This window comes from Hippoglossus hippoglossus, chromosome 16 (assembly GCF_009819705.1).
Source record: "Hippoglossus hippoglossus isolate fHipHip1 chromosome 16, fHipHip1.pri, whole genome shotgun sequence".
Taxonomy (NCBI): Eukaryota; Metazoa; Chordata; class Actinopteri; order Pleuronectiformes; family Pleuronectidae; genus Hippoglossus; species Hippoglossus hippoglossus.
Window position 1 is genome coordinate 2361750 of NC_047166.1, and position 21328 is coordinate 2383077.

Below are 21328 nucleotides of genomic sequence, written 5' to 3' on the forward strand. Positions count from 1 at the left end.
CGGCTGTGACCTTGAGTGTTTGTCAAAGGAAAAAGGCAGAAGAAGTGACTCAAAAACAAATGACTAACGATACAGCAGCATCGACATGTCTGTGTTTGTTTCCTCTGAGCGGATTTGTTGTCAGACGTGTTTTCATGATCCCGGGTACAGTTAATTTCCTTTGGCTTACACCTCATCAGAGAAGTTCACCGTTCTTTTTTGGCACGTTTTAATTTGGTTCGCTGTGGTTCACGCTGTTCCATTGTGGCTCGTAAACAAAACAAACTTCCCAGAGCTTTTTATTAATCTCAAATGGTTCCGCTGACTCGTTGCCTTCGCAAAAAAAATTGAGAATTCAGTCCAGTCAGGATGTTAAAATATTCAGGTTCCACTCTGTGCAGCTTAAGCCGAGCATGATGGACGTACTGAGCCTGGTTTCACCTTCTCTGGAACGATCCCAGAAACAAACAGTTGAGTGTGTTTTCGTATTCACTTCATTATCTTATGGTTCGTTCTCCCAACACGAGGAATCTGTAACAATCAAATGTCAGCGTCCACCTCCTCGTACCCGGTCCTCCTCGTGTTTGAAACCTTTTTTTCCCGCAGTCTCTAATAACCTTTTCCTCAGAGTGAGGAACTTTCTCTGAGGGTCTCTGTGAGGATTCGTTTGATTGCCGTTGTTCTATGATTTCAGTAAACATTTTCATTATGAAGCAATCTGACAATCGTTTCCTCGGCTCATCAATTATTCAGCCGCTGCATAAAATATCAGAAGATGCTGAAAAAGACGGCCGTGAGAATTTGCCAAGGCCCAAATTATCATATGCAAATGGGTCTTTCTGTCGAACCAGAAGTTCAAAACCAAAATTTAATCAGTTTTTCTAGAAGGCAAAGAAAACCTACAAATGACTGGAACCACTGGATTTCTTGCATTTGTGTTTGTGAAATGACAGAAATGATAATAAATTGCTGTGGTTGTTACCAGTCGTTTGTCAGTTAGCTTCCTTATTAACTAGCTTTTGTTGTCAGGTTGGATTGGACATGCGTTCGGTCTCAGAAGTGGATGCGACTGCAGGAGTTGTCAGACCTGATCTCGAGACTATTCCACAGGTTGGAACAGTGCTGAGTTTGTTATTATAGGATTAGAATGTCCTGATAAAACATTTCATAACCAAAATGAGCAAGACCAAGAGTTCTTTCTATACCCATGTTCCATCCTTCTGGAAACTTCCTCAACGTATTAAAAGATGGACAACACGTCTCTCCTTCATCCTGGTATCGAGGAATGAGGCTGAAATACATATCGGTTATGAAATCTTCATCCAATCACATCGTTTGGAACCAAAGTATCGAGGTCCTCCTGATGCACACGCTTGACCAATCACATTTATACAAATTTTAATCGGTGGGATAAGAACGACCTGAAATGACAGAAACCATCTTTATTTGCAGTCTATGGTGAAAGTAATAAAACACAAATGGAGCCCTTTGGCCGCACTGATCCTTCTGATGGATTATTGAAAGAAACACAGACTATTTAGTGAGTTTGTTTAGTTTTATCTCTGCGCGATCACTCGATGCACAGTGTTGATCTTTTGTCGGCGCTAGAGGAGAAACCTTCCCCGACGCAGCAGACTGTGAAGCGGGCGCCACCGGCAGCCCGATGCCGTGCAGGCCTCTGGGGCTTTGAGCGCAGCACGGGGAGCTTCATGATCAGAGCTGGGAACTGGATGCTGAGGTGCTGGTGTGGAAGGGCCTGTGAGAAATAAGAGGAGATGGAGGCGGGTGGAGGTGTCAGGCGTATAATTGGGGTGAGGAGATCTCTGGGGTGGATAGAGGGAAGCTTTATTAAGACCGCTCAAGTCTGATGTGCTCGCACGGCCGCCGAGCTTCTTCCCCCGCACGCACACACGCACGGGCCAATCTTCCGTTTCCACAAGAGACTCTGTAACAACAAAGGGATGAAGGGCAAAGTCCTCGAGCTCCTTTCAGTCACAGATAAGACAAAAGACCCCATTACTTGGAAAGCACTGATGGGGAGGCAGCAGTGTATGGATCTGCCTTTTTTTTTTGTGTAAATCAAGGCTCATTGTTCCCGCGTCCTCGCTCGGAAGCTAAGTTGCTGTTACTTATTGATGCCGCCGCCGCCGCCGTATTGTGTCTCGAGATGCGGTAGATTTCGTGACTTGCCGGAGATTTATTCAGTCGTCTACCACCCGACTGATCACTACTTGATAAACTCTCTGCGAATCCCCCCCCCTTTCACTGTGTCCTCAAATAATACAGATTTCTGCATTAGTCCTTCCAGTGACACATTTAGATGGCACGCACTTAATAACTATATTATTTCTGCTCCTACTATTTTTTGTTATTTAACGGTTTCTTCTCTTCCCCCAAACCGCTTCCTCCCACCGAGTTCCGTGGAGATAACTAGAAGCAAACCTCTGCTGAGACCTTAAATCCATAGATATCAGTCCTCTTAAAAAACGAACTCACTAAGCTGCTCCATTGTTTTTATCTCAGGCAAATGTTCTGCCTTTATTTAATGTTTTTACTCAACGTCTGCTTTAGTGCAGCAGCACCTGAAATCCAAAACCAATTTCTCCCATGCGAGACAATAAAGGAACGTTAAACTTTACCGTAATAAGCCTCATCCATGATTTATTCCCGGATAAATCAATGGAAATGTCACATTAAAAAGCGCAAATTTGGTAAATTAGAGCAAGTGATGTTCTTGTTTTTTAATTCCCTGATCCGTACTTCATCCTTCCGCAAAGTTTCTTTTTAATCTGTTGAGTAATATTTGTGTAATCTTGGGGGCGGAGGTAATTATCTCTTGTTTTGGCCCAGAATGGAAACCAGACTTTCCAGGACGACTGATCATCTCTCCTGATGATGAAATTAGCGAAACTGCTTCTTTTCCTATTCTTTGAACATTGAAATTTAGCCTCTGCGTCAATTCAAAAAAAAAGACTGATGCCTCCCCCCCACCTGCAAAATGTCTGCTTTCTCACAAAAGCCAATTTATTTGAGTGACTCAACAGAAAGTTTTTGATTTGAAGGAGGCAGGTGCTGTGTGGAGGAGAATCAACATCCTCCCTCAGTTCCCAGCTGTAAATTGGTTTCTGTGGAACTCATGAAAAGAGGCTGGAGGTCTGTTCTCTGCTTCCTTAGCAGCTTGTTAATCCCCCACAGCTCCGGCCGGAGGGAGAATTTCTTGTGCCTATATGGCCCTTGTGGAAAATGGCGCTACTCCTCCTCCAGCCCTCTTCCGTCCTCTTTCCACTCGGTCCTGCAGGGCTCGGCTAATCCTCCGCCCGGTCATGGTGGGGGGATTGCAGGCTCTTTTTTTTTTTTTTTTTCAAAGCCCTTTGCTGGCTGGACTTCAAAGTTACAGGGGATACAGGGATTTTGGGAGGTGGGAGAAATGAGGTCCACCGCAAAGCAAAGACTGAGAGGGTTCACCTCGGGTTTTCTGCCTGTGCCATTCCTGAGGTGACGCCGAGACATGTGTGACCTCGAGGGCGGGGGGGTTGTTGTGTGGAAAGACGGGGGTCGTGGACACATCTCTGTAAACACAACATATTATATAACTCTTACAAATATGAACACAACAACAATTAATTATGAATAGATCCAAACATATAGACAAACATATACAATAGAAGTATATTCAAGGATGAGCATCGAAGCGTTTGTGTATCTTCCTCTTGTTTGCAAAGTAACATGTTCCCTGACAGGCCTGCAGACATATTTTAATAAAAATCCGCTGCCAAAACCCACAGTGCAAGCAGAGGTGAGACACTCCAAATTAGTTTGACACTTTTTTGCCGCGCGCACTGTTCAGAGAGTTCATTCACTTTGAAAGGAAATAATTCAGTAGAATGTGAACTCTCTTCTCTACCTTATCTCGTGTCTGGGACTAATCTTATCAGGGTCTGATCCACTGAACATTATTCAGCAGGATTCAGAGGATGTCTGGATGGAGTTATTATCACTGGGCCGACGTTTCCACACCGATTTTTTAAGGTTCTTTGTTTAATTCTTTAGAAAACACGGAGAAAGCTTCGCGACCGTAACAGACAAAGAAAAGTTTCTCGTATGAAAAAAATCTTGTCAGCACATTAACGCTCGGTGTGTTGCTGGTGATTGGCTTTGTTCGATGGGAGGTTAATGTGCACGCACGTTTTTTATTTGTTGTATTTTCCGTCACATGCACAGTGTTGTGTTGTGAGATGCAGGATGTTTTAAAATTCTTTAGTTTGTCATAACTCTGCACGATGCACATTCCTCGTGCTTGGAGACTGAATTAAACTTCCTTAAATCCACTTAAAAACCACAGAGAAGCAGACGTTCTGTACAACAACAACAGGACTCAACACGTTTTTTTACTTTTCCACAGTTTCTTTGTCTCAAATTCAGCAGAACAGAAACGAGGCCAAGAGCTGAAGCTGTTGCACAACTCTCCAAATCCATGGAAACATCATTCCCATTGCATCATGGGAACTAAAACTTTGAGCCTTATCACCCCTCAAGTAGAAGTAAGACTGATAATGAGTCACAAAATCCATTAATATTAACTTTTGCACAAAACAAATAGGAGGCACTTATTATTATTATTACTTGGTTCCATCTAGAGCCAGACCAACATGGATTTTTGGAGTCGATACCAATATTGAAGAGTAATTTGCAATACAAATACAAACTAAAATAAACCAACATACTTTTTAAATGTAAAACGTAAACATAGATCTTATCTGCATTGTTTGTTCTGTAAAATAAAAGTTTTCATATCACGTCAAACCAACACTGTCTGTGAAAGTCTCACATCGGTCCAGCAGTTTGTGTTCGTGACCTCTTCACAAGAGTCCCTGTTTATATTTGGCCTCACCATTTAAATTAATTCCATCAAGTGTCTTAATTGCATTAACGGGTTCAAAAGGTTCATTGTTTCAAGGTCTTTATTACAATGAAGTGTGCAAATTTAACAATTACATCTGAATGTGCAACATGTTAATTACACTGAGTGGACTCGTGGGTTTTGGGGATTATACATGATTCCCCTCGATGATCAGAAAGTGCAGTTTAGTGCGCGCGCACACACACACACATACACACACACACACACACACACACACACACACACACACACACACATCCTTTGAGCGTGAGATGTCAGTAAGCCATTTAAAGCTTCACCCTGAGGTAACCCTTCATAGAGGTTAGTTAGCTTTAGCTCAGCGACGAGGATTATGTCATTAACTGTGGCTTCCTCCTCCTCCTCCTCCTCCTCCTCCTCCTCCTCCTCCTCCGCAGCTGGGATTGCGTTTTATCTTCTTCCATTTAAGTCACGTCATTAGTACCGCTTACTTAAACTGTGTTTTAGATTCTATCAGTTCGCTGGAGGGGCAGTCAGACCTGCACTTTGTTTACTTTGTTCTGAACCGTACCAGATAACTTCACGTTGTTGGTTTTTGTCCCTGATGTTGTTGCTTTAGCCCAAACACCAAGTTAATGTCCAGACCCAATTTTTCCAGATGTTTTCCAGAGTTCACGTCTGAAAACATCTTATGATAAACACTTTGTTGGGTTCTGTGACCTAATTCAGTTCTAATTGGACTTGCTTCCACCCACTGGTCCATTTAACAGCACAATACACCAGAGCTGAGGCGATCATCTGATTTATCGATTCATCAAACGGAAAATTAATCACAAGCTTTTTAAATCATCAGGTTTTAGCACAAAAAGCTGGTTCCTGATTCTCAGATCTGAGCGAGTTTCACGGTCACATTCTGTTTGGTGGTTAACGGAAAGAAATATTGGTTCCAGGTTGGTTACATAAAACAAATCAGTGTGTTGCGCTGGCCTCAGGAAATTGTCATTTTATAGATTGAAATGATCGTTGGAGAATTTAATTGGCAGACGAATCGTTAACTATTAACTCATTGTGGGCGGCAGCAGGTTGTGGAGTCGTCCCCCCGTGCGAGCGTCTCCTCTGACGGAGCGGAGCTGGGGACAGACTCGACTCCGCTGATCGTAAAAGTCGGTGGTTTACGGGCAACGGTTGCTGCAGTTTTGTGGTTATTGACCAGAAGCTCTGGCACCGTGTGGAAGCACCAGCGTGATTGAGAGCTAGAGCAGTGGAGCTGCGTTATTTCCTTTTCCTTTTTATTACCGACGATTGTTCCTCATAAATCCTTCAGAAAGAAACTGGCATATTTTTATTTTTCGGGGGGGAAGTTTTCCAACCCTCCACCAGGAGGTCGCATATTAGCCTCCAGGGAGATGGATTTATGTATTTATATATTGCTAATATCAAGCTGTGACTGTCGCACAGTACGAGGCTGTTTATCAGAGGCTCCCTTTTTTTTTAATTCTTATAATTGATGTTTACAAATTCCCTAGGTGGGGCATTAAGGTAGATTGCTGTATTAATTGCTAACGCATGTCATCTAAATGGGTAATTGCTCGCTGTTTGCAGGAATGTAAATGTGCTCAGCTTGGGTTTAATTGAGTCTGTTTATTGAGGTGCTGGCCGCTGGGAAAATGAAGACGCTCACAAATTGATGCCCTCAGCTTTTAAAGAATCACTGTGGAGAAGGTTTTATAATTATTTATCAGGGTTTTTTTTTTATTAAAGCCATAACAACACATGAAAACAATCACAAACAGCAGAAGGAAGGATCCCCCACATTGAGTAAAAGATGATCTCTGGAATTTAAAAATCTAATTCTTATATAACAATAATTCAATATGTTTTTAAGGTGTTAAATAAAATATACTGAGATGTGCCCAACCAATATGGATATTTAGGGTTTGGACACTGATATTTGGGAGTAAAGGGAGAAATGTAATGTACTTGAGACTTGATATTTTACAGATTAACCATAATTGTATGAATTACTATGAATAAAAAAACACCAATACCTCCAAAATATATTTAACTTAAATTCAGAAACTCATTTAAAACAATTTTTATCCAAGATATTAAATTTACATTCACCTTAAATAGCTAAAATTTGATATTTTCACTTATAAATTGCTTTACTCTGAAGATCACAACTGATGACTTCCTATTGTTCACCAAGGCCGGGGAGATAAATCAAATGAATAAGATGAATGTCTACTTTTTAAAACTTGATTTATGATTCAATGATTCATCTAGAACGTGGGAATCCGTGCGTAAACGTTTCTGCTCCACCTGAGCTGAAATTGATTTTGAAGTAGAAGCATCTGGTTCTCATGATCCATTATGTAGAATAACTTGTATTTTTTAAATATATATAAAGCCTGTTACAGCCTCGCAGGAGCTGCAGGTCTTTTATTTTCCTTTATTCACTTCTCTTGCACATTAGGACCTAAATGAAAATGTGCGGTAAAAGTGTGATGGTAAAACATTGTAGGATTTAAATGTATGGAAATACATGTCAAACTTTCCCCCCCCCCAGTATATATTCAATTTTTATTTAATCCATAAAAAAACTATAAATAATCACTTTGCTTTTTTTCTTCCTGTGAATTCAATTATCCTGAAGCCTGAAGTTTTTTTTCCTCTGGAGCCGTCCGACTTGAATTAAGTGGCCGTTTTATCACGACCACCCCCCCCCCCCCCCGCCCGCAGGACTGACCCATGATAGATGACTGCTCTATGCTAACTGACACCGCTGGAGCGAATCTTCCCCGTGTCCCCCCCCAGACCCCATAACTCCCACCATTTTTTCAATAAACACCAACCGTCTCATACCTCTGACACACGTGTGGGTGTTTGGAATTAGTTCATCTCCATTCACTCCTTCTCAGCGGGTTTCGCCCCTGCACTCAATATCCAATTTTTGCCCAATTGTGGGATGTAGAAGCCGAGCGCTCGCTCGCTCTCTCTCTCTCTCCACGGCTTCTGTTCATCCCCTGAATTTCTCCACACATCAGCACACACCTCCACGGAGAGAGGGGAGATGAAGGGAGGGGGGGGGCGGTTAAGCGCTCTCTTCATAAGCACCTGTGTGTTCCAGAGGCCGGGGGGGGGATGAGAGTGGGCGGATGGGACCAGAGCGGGAGGCGAGGGTGAAGAAGGTGATTGCTGAGGGTCGGCTTGAGAGGAAGTGGCACACGGAAGCAAGAGGATAGATTTTCCTCTCTCGGAGTCTTTTCAGGCAAACTTATCAGGCCTCTCTTCCTGTTGGTGCTTGTTCTCAATCGCTCTCTCGCTCTCTCGCTCTCTCTCTCGCTCTCTCTCTCGCTCTCTCTCTCCTGCCGCTCGGAGTCCATCGTCCCACCGCGTTATTTGTCCCATTCCTTTTCACCGGTCTTATCACCTCACTCGGCGTCTTCACCGGGGCTGTGATTGGAGAACACTGAGCGCCAATGATCCAATCTCATCCCTATTCATAGCCTCCAGAGCGCCTACCAACCCCCCCCTGTTGTCGGCGCCGGGGCCTCCACATCATTCACGAGTGAGCGCCGCCGCCGCCGCCTCCTCCGCTTTTTACCTCTTTGTTTCACGCGTTTTGTTTAGCTTTTAAGTCCCTTCTCTGCTTATCCCAGCGACTTGCCTACCGTAAAAGAAAGTTGACACGGCATCACAAGCAAACGGCGTGGTAAGCTTTTTAGAGCCAGTCACGGTGCAACCGTTCCCCCATTGTAATTACTGCTGAAACAAGCAGCTCTGGGAAGCTTCAGCGCTGGTGGACCCGTCATTACTGACAATCTCCCTGCCTTCATCTGCCACAGCTAAGATGCTCTCGCACCGCGGGGCTGTGATGATTGCCTTACCGAGGGGGGGGGGGGTGATGGAGACAGGGAGCAATGTGCAATTGGAGGTTTTTCACAAGTGAGAGCGAAGTTGCGCTGTCGTCGAAGCCCTCAAACTGGGAAAGTGTTTGAAACCAAACGCTGCTCAAAAATGCCAAACAGCCGTCTCGGTTTCCATGGTGATTCCACACTCTCCAGCTGCGAGTGGAGAACTTCAAATCTATTACGCTCACGCTGCCCTGTGGGGCGGGCGGTCGCTGAGGAGGAGGAGCCCGGTGCTTGGCTCCCGGCCGCCTGTCGACACCGGCCGGCTAAAGAACACGGCTTCGGTTTCGTACACTTCAGATCAAGTCGTCAACTCTGAGACCTTTTCAGCTCAGGAGGCGTTTCACGAGGTTTTGCATCTGCTCGCATTTCTTTTTCTTCGCCTCACCGAGGGACTGTCGCTCATACACCGACCAGTTTTACCACATTTTAGTTTTAAACTGTTCTATACGTCTGCCGTCAAAACCTCTCAGGTACTTAAAAGTTAGGAAACGCTGTTGGACCTGTTTTTAGTTTGAGAAATCCGATTCGTGCTCCACCTCCACTTAAAAATGTGTTTTTCCTCATATTTACTTTCACTCGGATGTTTGACCTTCGCTGTGCTGGATAACGACAAGCACCGATTTTGACGGCTCACTCGAAAAATGTGAGCTTATCAGGTGTACTCATGCAATCATTCCAACACATCACAACTAGTTCAAGCATCACAAGTGTGATGTGGGAACCTGAGTGCACGCTTGACTTTTGTGAACAAACCACGTCCGACACAAATTGTTATTTAAGGCAGCATTTCTGTTTCTAGATTTCTGGAGCAGTCTTAAAAGGCTTTTTATATCCAGCTCTTTCTTCAGCGTTTAGGAGGGACGGGTGACTCATCTCGCTTTGAAGCGCTGCTAAGTGTGATAGCACAAATCCGGGGGCCCATTTGTGGTCAAAATTCTGTTTTCAAAGGGCTTTTCTGTCATTGTGAGGAAACGCTGGATTTATTCCTGGCAAATGAAGTGAGTCTCCTAAGTGTTAGTGGTTATTAATCTGTCGTGAGAAAACCCGAAGGCTCCGGCAATGTTCTCTGCTGTAGAGAAACCGACTTATCGCCAGCCACTCTGCAGCTTCTGCACTCACCCCAGTGTTTGTGCGCTTCCATAAAGTGGCTCGGCCAAATGTGCAGGTTTGTGGGTGTGTGTGTGTGATTGCACACTTGTGTATCCGCGCGTGTGGCTCCATACGTTGGCAAATGGGCGTGGGACGTTGTTAAAGAAGGAGGAGAAGCGAGGAAAACTTAACTGCTGCCACTTCAACCTAGCAGGTGGAAACAGGTGTCGTTGGTTACCCACCCGGCGGCGAGCGCTCGCCCTGAGGTGGAAACAAACTGGTTCCTGGGAAAACAACACAAGGGAGTGCACGGTTTTATCTTCTCTACTCCCTCTGCTTCTCTTAAGTGCAGCTCATATTCCTGGTAACTTTTCCTCCTGTTCAGCCGAACTTTACTTTTAGTCTTAGAGTTTCAGCTCAGTTGTCACAGCCGGTGGTTTGAAAAATGACGTGTCCTTGAAGTTCCTCTTCTTCCACCTGGACTGCAGCTACACACAAGATGTTGTAATGACGTAATAGACGGCAGGTACTCGATGTTCTGGCATTGAATTCTAGCTGTGGCACCTCCTTGGAAAAACACCCGATAACCTGATATCTCCAAAATACGTAATCGCACGATACGGCTGCTTTCAGACATTCTCGAGAAAATATCCAGAGGAGCTGTATCGGAGAAACGTCAGAGTCAGTCGCTCTGGATAGTCTCCTAAGTTCTTCTTGCCAGTTCTCTTGAAGATAAACGCGTAGAAGATGCGGATTGGAAAGTTCGAAAGCTTTGGCGAAACAAAAACACGTGATTCCAGCAGCAGAACTAACACGCCATGATCCGGCCTCCTGCTTCTCCACCCAGACGCGACCCCTGGCCCACATGTCCTTGTTGTTGTGAACACGTCCGACTCTGAGAATCTCCTGCCGGGTTGTTTACGTGTGAAATGTAAAAGTCCAAAGAATGTTTGGAGCCGATTGTCCGGAGAGAAAAACTGCAGATGAGACGGCTGCGGTTTGTCTCACGCAAGCTTAAATACACAAACAGTCTTTTAGTGTCACACACATGTGAGCTTATGAATCTGAATCCCATTTTTAATGCGAGTGTTTAGATCCACAGCGGATAAACACTTCAGCCCGTCTCATACACAACCGCCCAGTATGTGCAGCTGGAGAGTGGATGAGCCAGTTCAGCTCAACTTAAATAAAGGCATCATTGTTTGCATTGGGGCCTTTTTGAGGCTTCCAGCAGTAAAGCGTGTTGGACTGAGGTCACGTGACTGAGCAGGAAAACTCCTCGGCTGTGGTTGTGTAGTTCGTTCAGGACGATTCGTCCCGTTGTGCGTTTCCCTCAAACCGACGCTCCACTTCTACCCTGTTCTCCCAATTTGAATGTAAACAACCTCAAATTAACCTCAGCTCTTTAACCTCGTCGCCGCTTCTTTTCACTTCAAATCCAATTTTCTGGTTTACAGAGCAAAACAACAAATCACGTGTCACTGTCCGAATACTTTCTGACTGCGTTGTGTATCCACCCCCCCCCCACCACCACCACACGTATACGTCTGTTCCTCTGGGCCCAGCTTGGCACTCCACCACCACATAATCCCGTAAATTAGTCATCACTTTATTCCTACCTCAAAGGTTACACACATAAAGCAGCAACAATAAAGAAATATTTCAGAACCCCAACTTTATTTGTGTTTTGTCTCGCATTACTCTCGGGTAGAAGAATGCACAAGCGCTGCGTGGGGGTTTGTTTTTATGAGGTTTACGCTGTGGGAGGATTATATTTTCCCAAGGTTGTTACAGTCTCTTCTCAGTTTTCTGCACAAACTGTGGATCTGCTCTCTAACGGTGTAATATCGACTCAGAAACTCGGGCCCGGCGTCGTCTCAAGGGCACAAGGGAGTATCGCTCCGAAGTTCTGTTGACGAATGGAGCTCATCCATGCGCCAAGTTCAACAAGTCAGCTGCTCCTCTCCTGCTCCTCTCCTGCCGCTCTCCTGCCGCTCAGCCTTTCTCTCTGCGTGTCCGTCCACCCCTTGCGCCTGCACTCATCCTCTCCCTTTGCAAATGGTAATGACCCGTGCTGGAGCTCTTCGGCTGGAAGTCAACCCTCCTCCAAGAAGACAATTTATGGATGGTCACGCAGAGTTTTTAAGGTTTGGCGCAGCAGGCGCGGAGAATTTTTCCTTGCGGCCGAATGATTTTGGCCGCTGTCTAGGAAGTTTAATGCAATACACCACGGCTCTCTGGCTATTGTGGTTATGCATAACAGAGCAGAATCCAGCTTCACCCCCCCCCCCCCCCCCTCCTCTGTATTCTGCTGCACAAACACTATTGGTGATGTTGCCTGGCATCTGCGTGCAAGCGCGCCGACGACTGTCCAAACGGTTACAAATTGGACTGATGAAATCTGCCTCTTGAGCAACATAAACAACTCACATCCCCGGCTGTTCCCCCGCCCGCCTCCCCCGCCTCCCTCATCAAACCTCGTTCAGCCCGACAACAGACAGCGACGATCAAAAGCTGAGCTCCAGCAAGTCTGCTCTCTTGACATGTTTGGTTTGTGGGAAAACCTGCTCACGATCACACGTAAACAACCGAGAGAGACAGAGTCGTACTGTCTCTGCAGCTTGTCTTCTATCGATTTTCATAGTTCATCACCCGTTCAGCCATCAGCCGTCACAGCAGCCGCCGGGTTTTCAGAATAAAGTTTACAGATCTAGTTTTTAAATTAGCAGTGATATGCTTCCAAATCGCAGAGACAGTACTTTATAGTGCTGATGAATTCAAACTACAATAGGGCTGCAACTATTTTCATCATTGATTTATTTCTTTTTCTTTTTCTTGTTATTGTTTTAATTGATTTATTATTAGGGGAAAGAAAAGCAAAAGCTGCAAAACCACTTACTCATCGTCCTCTCAACTTGTCTCTGCTTATGGAATTATGACTATAATTAAGCTATAGTACTATTAAGATAGTTTAATTCTGACTTCTCATAACTCAAGTTCAAGGTATCTTTACATTTCCCTCATTTCAAAACACCTGACAATAAGTTTAGGAATATCATGGACTTGAATTACGACTGAGTTTCAGAAACCCCAACAATTACTTATGGTTGTTTTGGGGGCATCTTATCTTTTTTGATATTTTCACTTATCTCAATTCTGATCTCCTATTTTAGGAATCAGAGTGAAACAGTCATTGGGTCGTAGGACATTTACAAAGAGTCTTGTATCTGGGATGAAGCATTTTAAGCGACGGCACAGACGTCACAAGCCGACGTTTCTAAATCTAGTGAATCTTGATGGGTGATCATGAATCTGATGCATTTTAAACTGCGCTCACAGCTACAAATAAAAGCAGCTGTATCGAGTTTTATGCTTCTAAAAACAAAGCCCTTTTTTTTAAACGTGTCATAATTATTTAATATCCTCGTGAGCTCGGCGGTTGAGGAGAGAAATCGTTTCCAGGTGAACGAGGATTTTCAGCGAGGCCGTAAAAAGATTTGTTTTATGGGGAAAACAACTTTATTGGACACTGTCTGAGACGCATTTACTGTGTGATACATGCCAGATCTTTAATACAGGTTTTAAATGGCAGAACAAACCCTCCCGGACAGCACTGGTCAGCAGGAGAAACTGATGGCCGGTGCATTCTCTCCGTATTGATCTTTACAACAGCCAGGCCGGTTTATGGAGGCCTGTGTCCACTCTATTAAACATTAAAATGAAAAGCTATCAAAACAACACTTTCTTGGACGATCACCAAACCAATTCTAATGTTAAATACCTGATTATGATTGATTTTTGAGTTGTTGCTTAACAAAACCAATAAACTGAATCTTACCCAGGCAGCATTTTGTAATAAAACTTGTGTGTGTGTGGGGGGGGGGGGGGGTATAAGTGAGGTCAAGACATCCAAGAGTTCATGAAGAGGAAAAGCAAAGTACAACAATGTGTCCCGTAAATATCGCCAGACAAATGGGAGAGGGGCGGAGCCAGACGGGATCTGACAGTGTTGGTGACCCCAAGTCTGATCCTTCCTTTTAAATAACCCCCGACTCTCCAACCAGCCCCCCCCCCCCCCCCCCCCCCCCCCCCCCCCCCCCCCCCCCCCCCCCCCCCCCCCCCCCCCCCCCCCCCCCCCCCCCCCCCCCCCCCCCCCCCCCCCCCCCCCCCCCCCCCTTCTGCGCCTCAGAGGTTTGAAGGAAAATGCTCTGCTGCAAACCGCGGCTTGTTTGCTTGATTACAGTCGCACACTGGCGTGCGTGAGCAGAATTAGTTCCTGCTGATCGTGTGCACGGGTTGATTGGTGGTGATTTGGGTGAGTTAGCGAGGGAAGGGATGGAGCGAGAGGCGAGCGAGAGGCAGGCAGAGGAGTCGTTGACGGGTAACAGTGTATTTAACCACTGGACTGAAGCCGGCTGCACATGCTCATATTTTCTTGGGACCTTTCAGAAACATGAAACGAGGGTAAGACAGAGTCTAACACAGATCCACTCAGCTCTAACCCACCTTGGCACCTTTCTAAAACAACACCCCCCCCCACCTCGCTCCAAACGTCTTCATTACCCCCGAACAAGCCTCTCGAGTGGAGGGTTTTGTACGTGGCAATTTCAGGCTTTTCTCAATAATTAAAACACGCTTAAGCAGCAGCAGCGGCGTCGCTCTCGGCTGTTTGGTTTTTTCCTGCCGGCAGAACCCCCCTGTGGGACTGAAGATCGCTCCACCGTCTGAAGGTATACGGCGGCGGCGCCTCAGCCTCGTGTCCCAGAGTGTCGAGGCGGCGGCGTGTCACCTCCGCTGCATTTCAACACGGCCAACACGGCCGCTCCTGCAGGCTCCAGGCGGGTGATCAAAAACCTGGCAGCTGTAACGTACACGGTGCCTGAATACATTATTTTTTTTACCCCTGCTTTGCCCTTTTTTCATATTTACAGTTCATTACTGCCGCATAAATAAGTAATACAGGATCAGTCAGCTGGAACTTGGCCAGGGGGGAGGCTGTAGGACTTTCTAATGGGATCATTTGAATAAGAGGGACGATCGGCTTTATTATTATTATTTTTTAAGCCTTTGTCAGAATACATTCCCACTCATGTTCCCAGGGGATCGGGCTCTTAATTGAATGCTGCCTTAAAGCAAATTGTTCATTATTCATGACTGCACGGTGACGAGAGTGGAAGAAATCCTGTCTCTGCAGAAGACCGTGTCCTCGCGTACGACTTTGCAATACTATATAAATCCAAATGTTGACTTCAGCAGCCGCCTCAACCCCTTTCTTTCATTCTCCCCCTTCACTTCCCAGCTTTGTATCCCTCCTTCTCCGCCTTTGTTCTCCGCTTGCCTCCGCCATCACCTTGGCGCGAACCCACTCGCAGCCCTTAAAACACGTAATTGACTTTTAATTGACGCGAGCTGTAATTGGCTTTTAATCACCGTTTTACATCATGTTTTGATATTTAAATCAGCGGTGTCAGCCCGGAGAAAGGGCCTCTTCAGCGCGTCACCGTCACTCAGCCTCGCCGACGCTCAGAGGGGAGCGTCTCGATATTAATGGCGTGTTTGACATCCTGCCTCCGCTCCCTGACTGGAGCTGAGAACTTGGAACAGGCTGTGTGGTCCACCTCTGGAAGCACGAACCGGAAGACTGACACTAGGCCTCTTTGTTACAGACGCTGGTTAAGATGTGTGTTCACATGCGTCGCTCGAGGTGAATCCAGTTCAACTGAAGTCACTGATTTGACCCTCAGTCAAATGGGAATGTGTTGAAAATGATTGCATTTAGTATTTGGATCCCCCAGAGCATGATGGGAACTGTAGTCCACTAAGTCAACTCTGACACTGGAAGATTTCACAATATCCCAATGATTCAAAAATCCCTTTGAAAACCAACACTCTGCATGATGTTTCATTTGTTTTGCACAATTTGTATCTGCATAAAACAGGTTAATGTAAAATCCTCTGCAGCCTGTTTAGTCATCCACTGTTATATAAACATCACTTTGCTCTTCACAGCTTCATGTGAGTACGTGTATAGATTCACTGTGATCAATACGTTTCCATTTTAAACTGCAGTGCACTTGGCAGGTGGCCACATCAGGCATGAAGATGTGTGTTTGCGAGCGCAGGGTCGATAAGTCCGAGTCGGGGCCTCCGCCTCCACCCGGCGCTCCGAGAGCCGTTCCCACGCTCTCTGCTACCGGAGCATGAGAGAGGAGAGGATACATGTGTTGTTCCTGACGCTGAACACGGCAGAGAGACGGCGCTCCGCTCTAAAGACGGCCGTAAAACCTGTAGACTTCAGGATGACCTGTTGTGGTTTGTGCTCTCGTCCAATCGCTGCAGCTCAGGAGCCTTTTCAGGACCGAGCGCCACAGGAGAGGAGGATTAGCTTTTTTTTACTTTTTACCTCTCTCCTCTTTGTCACTCTCTGTCATTGTCTCTCAGTAGATTTCTTTCATTTTGTCCTGTTCCGCTCTCTCTCTCTCTCTCTCCTCTCCCTGGCGGCTGCATGATCGTGAGTGACGTTTTAGCGACTCTTCAGCTGTGTGTGTGTTGGGGGGGGGGAGCCCGATCTTTTCAGAGCGTCCGTGATGCGCCCCAACAAATTGTGACACTAAGACGAAACGTAAGCTGGCAGCCGGCGTGTACACAATTCAACCCCCTTAGACCTCGGACAGGTTTGTCTTTTCTTCGTTGCACCGTTACACTCATTCTCCTTTCACTCTCCCCCGGCATCCGCCTGGAGAATGTAAAAATCATTTCTCTTTCTCTCCTGGAGGAGACGAGAAGAAGCTGAAGGCTTGTGAGTTACTGCACCTCCAACTTCCTCCAAAAGCCGTCCTTCGTTTAAGTCGTGCAATTTAAACTTTGCACATAAACTCGTCTTTCCTTTTTCCTCTCTTGCAATGACCCAATGATTATTAAAAAAAAAAAACGTATTCAGTTTTCATATTAACTGTCATGAGCAGAACCCTCCCTGAGTCCCCGCTGAAAATCACACTGCTCCTCTCACCTTCGCGGTCGGGATTCATTTTCCAATCCACTCGCCCCGTGTGATTAATTTTGGCTGAATCGTGAGGGAGGCACTTATTATTTCAAGTAATTTTAGGTTTTGCTTAAAATTCAAAGGCAACCCAAGGCCATCCTTTGGACACTGTAATACAGATAAATCATGAAAAACAGTGAGGCGCTCACAGTGGAACTTCTCGTGATTCACATCGGGGGGGGGGGGGGGGTAACGCGACGCAGACTCGTCGGTTGAGCAACCTCTCGTATCAAGCTTCAGCGGGTCTCCTGTCCGACCCCTTCGTTACTGATGGCCAATTATCTTGGTGTCTGCCCCTCGGAGGCTGTGAAACCGGGCTGATAACGAGCGCTGCCATTTAAAAGGCCACAGCGCTCTCACTCTGTCATGTCTCATTACAAACCACCACCGCGCTTGTTTACACTCGTCCCTCGGCCTCTCAGCCTTTTCCTATCAAGTCCCGTTTCTGCAGGAGCCACATCGGCACCGAGAACCTGCATCAAACTAAATGTCTCTGAGACCTTCTACATGAGACTTAAGTGCAGTCTGTACCCCCCACCACCACCACCACCCCCCCCCAGCCCCAATGTGTTTTACCAAGATCAATCTTGTTTTCTGTACAATTGCACAGATTATAATCTATTCCAGCTAAAATGAAAAAAAGACCAAAAAACGCTCGAGTTGAAATGGAGCCATTCATCACAGAGTAAACGACATAACAGGAGGGCTGAGAGGAGGAGCCGCGGAATTTTAAAAGAAAATGCTCGGGGTTAAAAAAAAATATATATAGATAAAAAGAACACAGGAGAAATTGCCGCTGGAAAGACAAACAAACAACGGCAGCGCTTTGCCCGACGGGAGTAAACAGAACCCGTCGGCGTCGTCCCGGCTCCACATGAGGATGTGACATTCAAGGAGGAGGTGTCTCGTGTTTGCCGGCCTAATTAACATTCCACCGTACGCCAGCTGGAGATGGACGCCCTGCCAGGCCTGTCCCACCCCACCCCCCCACCCCCCGCCGTGTTTCGCCACAAAGTTCTTCTACTTTCCCTAAAAGCAACTGGCTCGCTGTGACTGTTCCCTCGTACCCCGAGGTCTTTATTGTGAGACGATGCACACAGGCTCTGCCAGTGTCGTCTCAAATGTTCCAGTGCGGTCAGTCCATTCGCCGTCGCCAGCGGTGTCAGCCAGCGGTAACTATGGTGACAGTGTAAGGCCTGAATTGTTGCAGACCCCCGGGGGGGGGTCTCCACAGATCTAACTGCAAGAATCTGTCAAACTCGATGCACTTTCTCTGCCAGGTCGGTTACAGTCCTTCCACAAATGTCAAAGAAATGTGTCACAGGCACATGAGACACAACCCGACTCGGTGCATCAGCGCGAGAGAAGGAGGCGATTTCATCTAAACACGACATATGAAAACCTTTCTTTCATAAATCCGGTGACGTCTTTTGGTTTGCTTTTCTTTTTTTTTTAAACTATCATTACTTGTGCTAACTGTTTAGCTGTAAATATAAAACCTTTTGTATGAAGTGGCGAGAGGTTGATTCACCACCGGGAGGGAATTTTAATTACCTGCATGATATCCTGCTGCTAATTGAAGAGACCTGACCTGCGGACATCACCGCTAAGGTAATTTTAGAGACTCATTAAAAATAGAGCCTGACCAATTAATCTGTTAACCAACAACACACAGACACGGAGGATGTTGGCATTAGTTTGTTGATGTGAAAACCTTTTATTTTTACAGAACGCAGACTACATGTCCATATGTTTGGTTTATTTTTAGTAAATTATAATGAAGTTTACGGAGAAACTGTGAAATGCCGTCGTTACATTTCTCCGTCATACGGGTTTGATGATTTTCTTGAATATATTTATTAAATATACCAGTCATTTTTTACCCCATTATGTCAGCATTGCCATTAGCAACAGAAAGGTTTGGCTGCAGCTATTTGCAAAGACCCAGCGGGACAAAAGCTAATTTGAGAGACGCATTCAAAAGGGCTTTTCACACCTAAGCTTGATATTCCATTCAGAAAAAAACTTCAACTCACCACAATCACACAGATAAAATGATAAATGGGTCCATCATGTTGTTGTTCTGAGGTTATTTGATTTTCTGCCTTGTCCTAAACAATCTGTACCAATAAGAAACCGGTGTTCACTCACTGTCTGTCACTCAAACGGCTGATAATTCTAGTGCTGGGGCAAAAGAACTAGTTTGACAAGCAGAACAGAACTGGTGGAAATCACGTGGCAGAAAATTACAGACAACACAGACAGAATGGATTGTGGGTTCGTGGAGGACATTGTTCTCTGCTGTTACACCCTCGACTCTTCGTGGCTTTAGCCTCCAACACTGTCTCAACCTTCATCTCTGGTGACGAGCATCCAGAGAACTGTCTGTGACACAGGAACAAATAGACTGTGTGGTGTGGAAGACGAGTCAAATAGAAAGATGTTGAGTTTCTGTTCAGGCTTCATGCTTCTAAGTTGCCACGGAGCTTCGGTGTTTCACTGTCATGTGTCTGTTTGCGGGTTTAAACAAAAAAGACTTGGTGGAAGGATGGAAGCTTCTTATTGGTCCTTTTTGGTGGATCCAGGATTTTTAAAAACATTTTCACTGATGACATATTTCGGGGACTGAAATCTCTGAGGGTGTAAAACTTGATTGAATTAAAGGAAGTGTTGGGCCTCGGTGGAGACATGTTCCTAGTTACCTCCAGCGATGAGGTTATGTTTTCATCTGTTTGTCTCTAGTTAAGTAGGATTACACAAAAACTACACAACAGATTAACATGAAACTTGGCGTAAGGATGCGATATATGGGTCAGGAAGACATGCATAAAGTTTTGGATCAGATCTGGAATCAGGGGGCGGATCCAAGACAGTTCCAAGTATCTCTTTCAACATTTTTGCAGATGTCTCAGAATAATTTTAAATAACTTTTTTCCCCCTCTTATTTGCTTTGAATATCCCAAACCTGCAGATTAAAAACCATAAAATGCAAATTTCTTTTCATTTCAAATCAGATTTATATAAAGACCTTTCTCTGACAAGAGGTGGATATCTTCTCTTTGTTCAGTGTCCCCCTGCAGGGATTGGACTGACGCACACATTGTGTACAGTGTGATACAGCAAGGAGCCGCTCACGCCACTGGATTCAGAATCCTTCAATACAACTGAAAATACACCAAATAAATAGGCCTCCTCCTGGTGTCAGAAGTGTGTATGCGCCGTATTGTGATTTATTCATCACCTCGGTGTTTGGCTGCTTATCAGCAGTGCAGGCAAGTATTGAGTTTGTGGAGATGACAGAATTGCAGGGGCTCACTGTGCCGGGGCTGAATCTCTGAGCCTGGAACAATAGACGATGAAAATGAGAGCGGCAGCGCGGGGTTAGCGGGGACGCTGTCGCTCGTGTGAAAGATAGATGCCACACAGAGCCGGGGCTGAAAGTGGGACAGCTCTCGACAGAGGACAGCAGAGCGGCGAGGGGCCGAGACACCGAAAAGCCTCCGTTTCAATATGTCCGCAGCAGCGACTGTTTATAAAGACGGACAGGACCGAAGCCAAAGCGTCTCGATCGCCACCTTGAGGCGAGCTGCAGTATATCTCAGGAATACTGCCTCCTCCATGTCAGAAGATGGGACATGGTCCAAATGGCAGCTTTTGCATCCAGGATATTTTTCACTTAATGTCTGTATCGCCGCAGGAAGAAGAGACGTCCATGTTTATACAGTCGCTGGTCCGCAGCTTCAGGAACGGGTGGATTTATTCAGGACTCTGCTTCAGACTCCGACCGATGCCATCCTGATGAATAATAAGCCCGAGTGATTTGGTTTTCATGTTCGCGGGGCCCCTCCCTAACTGTCAGTGCAAATGAAACTCCAATTTTGGATTATGTTCCTCCGTGCAAGTGGAGTTTTGTCTCCCACTGGTGAAAGAAAAAATCCAGTGACATTTCACCGCCTTTGATATCCTTGATAGTGTTCTCCACCTCGACTAAAACACAGCCTCGGAGTCTGTGCACATCTCTGCGGACTGTCTCTGCTGATCAATTCCTCAGCCCATCTGTCTGCCAGGCTTATTCACAGGGCCGCACAGTAGGCGAGACGAACCGTCGCTGCAGGAGTCTTCATTAAACCCATCTTCCCCTCCCCTCCCCTCCATCCCTCCCCTCCCCTCCCCCCCGCCTCCTCCTCTTCTACCTCTCCCCAGGCCTCGGCAAAGTTAATGAGAAGAGTCGATCTGCTGTTAACCCCCCCCCCCCCCCTCTTCACCACCTTCCTCAACTCAATTCCAGCCATTGTCTTCCTCCCACATCTGCTTTGACTGATACACTTAGTTGAGCTGTGGGTAGTCGGCTCCCCCCCCCCCCCCCCCCCCCCCCCCCCTTAGTCTGGAGATAAAAATGGACGTAGACTCGTTGTCTGAAAA

The 21328-nt window shown here is 45.9% G+C and overlaps 1 protein-coding gene across 2 annotated transcripts in view; it reads left to right on the forward strand.

The window, feature by feature from the left end:
- Positions 1–21328, forward strand: part of sema6e (sema domain, transmembrane domain (TM), and cytoplasmic domain, (semaphorin) 6E) — a 142840-nt gene that overhangs the window by 21641 nt on the left and 99871 nt on the right. The window lies entirely within an intron of this gene.